Source organism: Misgurnus anguillicaudatus, chromosome 20 (assembly GCF_027580225.2).
Source record: "Misgurnus anguillicaudatus chromosome 20, ASM2758022v2, whole genome shotgun sequence".
Lineage (NCBI taxonomy): Eukaryota > Metazoa > Chordata > Actinopteri > Cypriniformes > Cobitidae > Misgurnus > Misgurnus anguillicaudatus.
In genome coordinates, this window is record NC_073356.2 from 19813033 (window position 1) to 19815875 (window position 2843).

Sequence of the window (2843 nt, forward strand, 5' to 3'; positions counted from 1 at the left end):
TCATTACAACTTTAGGAAGTCTCTTGCATTAAAAACATCTTTGGCCTCAGTTTAACTTGGTAAATCATAGGGCTGTGCAAAAATATCCATACAGCTGACAATCGTGATAGTTAGCTGTATCGATAGTGTATCGATAATTCGATCTCTACTATCGATATTTTAAAAACCATCAAATCCCTCTGTGTGCGTCAAACGACCTCCTTTGCCGCTGCTGTAGTTCTCACTGTCCAGTTGTCTGCCATTTACGGGCATTCGGCAAAAAAGGGAGTGAGAAAATGGCAGAAAATTAAAAAACACCTGCAGCTTGTGTGTTCAGCTCTATTTTTTTTACATTTTTTAAAAAGAAACGCATTGAATTGTATCGTGATACGTATCATATAATGGTCCATGTATCGTGATAAATATCGTATCGGGAGGCCCTTGCCAATACCCAGCCCTAGTAAATCATTGGGTATTGAGATTGACATTTGAGGTCAAACCACACTAAGAAAAAGCATTGCATTTGCAGTGTGTTTATTTCTCTTCACTTTCAAGATTTTGTAATGCAGTTTGAATATTGTGCAAAGAAAGCAAACATGATTGATCTTATTCTGCTTAAATACAAACTTTAAAATAGACCCATATGTACATTCACTGTGAGAGAGTAATTCATTTAAAAAGTAACAGATGTTTAAATGAAGTGACATTCTCTCATGTGTAAATTAACTAAGAAAGATTTAATATGATTATCATAATGTGGGCAGATAAAACTAAAGCACCATCTTTTCAACAGGGCTTTGATAACCAGCTCTTGGGGACATTTAAGGGATTTTTCTATTCACTAGGCCTTTCAAGATGTAGTTGATATTTCTATTAAAACGATGAATTCAGATGAATTTATAAAATGCATGTATACCTTTTGCAATAATGCATTAATAATCGGTAAATGAGCAGCACATACAAAACAGGAAGCTCCCATGCCAGACACACTTAAAATGAGATGATCTATTACAGTTTATAATCTTGTAAATAGTGTTCAGTTTCTTCCACAGTCTAATTTTGTGTTGCCTTTATCTGCTTTGACACTGAAAGAAATGTACTTTGGCACCTTTGGATTTTATTTATCATTAAGGATCATGATCTTTACAGCTGACAATCTTCTTTACTGTTTTACTCAAAACAAGTCACCTGCTAATATACATCTTGGATGGCCTGAGGGTGAGTGAATAAAAACACATTTTCATTTTTGAATTTAACTATGTGACATTGACATTTTACAAAAAGAATTTGAATGTACACTGAGAAGATAGCAACAGAGTTTAACATTAACTGAGCATAAAATAAAGAGAGATTTATTGAATGCATGGTATGTGTGTTATATATTATTTGCGTTTTTGGATCACCTCTGTACAGATTCAGTAGCATTCCAGAACCAATTGCTTCTTTACAGATTCAGCATGTTACATGTTATTGTGAATACAATTTAAACACTTCGTCATTAAGAAACAAATGCAAATGTTTATCCATTATTGCTTAACTGTACGTAGAACAGTACAACAAAGGTAAACATTACAATTCTCCTTCTGCATGATCAAACTCGACACATAAGCTTACGGCTTCACCCAAATCAGACAGATACATTCAAGTGCAAAAATTCAATCAGACCCTGTTAACTTAAACAAGTCACCGGTCACTTCAGGCCACTGATATGAAGTCGGTTTAAACATCAGACAGTTGCGTGCATGCGAGGCTGTCACATATGGAATAGAATGTTTAAAATATCTGTAAGAAACATAATAACGAATCAGTTCTGAACTTTCGCAATGAAGAACAATTCATGCAAACAAACACATATTAGTAAAGTGCCATTATGAGAATATTTGCAAATTAAAAACCCATTGAAATTTGATCTCATATCACAATTTATGTACACAATTCAATTTCATCAGAATAAAAGAAACAAGCACACAAAACTTAAAGACACTGACTGAAATTTAAACAAACCTTTTGCACAGTACATGTGAAAACAATGTGCTTCACTGTTGATCACTTATTGGCCAGTAGAGGACAATGATGTGCATGTAGCGAAAGACATGAGAAATATATAAATATGCTTTTGTGTCATTTCAGACACATTCACAATAAACAACATAAACAATAATTTCAGCAAACAAACTCACAGTCAGAACTAATTAAAAAATACAGCAAATGATATTGTTAAAAGCCAAGCATAACTATGTCGACTGTATTGATCTGAAATTAAGTTTCCTGTGCAGTTTTGTGAGTTTCTCTGGCTATAGAAAATGAGGCATCTGAAAATGAACAGAGGAACATAATATATTTACAGCTATTTAAAGGAACACACCGACTTTTGGTGACTTTAGGTTGTTCAACGCATCACGAAAATTAGATAAGTCCATACATACCTCTCTCATCTGTGTGCATGCCAGAACTCCGTCTGATGCACCCATCGCCAGCCCAGCCCAGCACAAAGACCTGAAGCAAATGGCTCCAGCTAGCATACTGCTGATTTGTATAGTCACAGCGTGTCATATGAGACACAGCCATCTTTGAACCGTATACATACTGGGAACTATATTCTCAGAAGGCGAAACACTGCTAACGTTACTTGGGCGAAGTGATTTGCTCGCAGCACCTGAGAAGCCCCATGGTGAGGAGCGCAGAGTGTACAAATCACTATACAAATCACAAAAATATAAATAGAAAAATGTTGGTTATTTTGTCACTCACTGGGAGCAGTACGCCAGCTGGAGCCATTTATTTCCAGTCTTTGTGCTAAGCTAGGCTAGCGGTGGGTGCGTCTGACAACGTTAAGGGACGCACGGAGATGCAAACGGTATGTA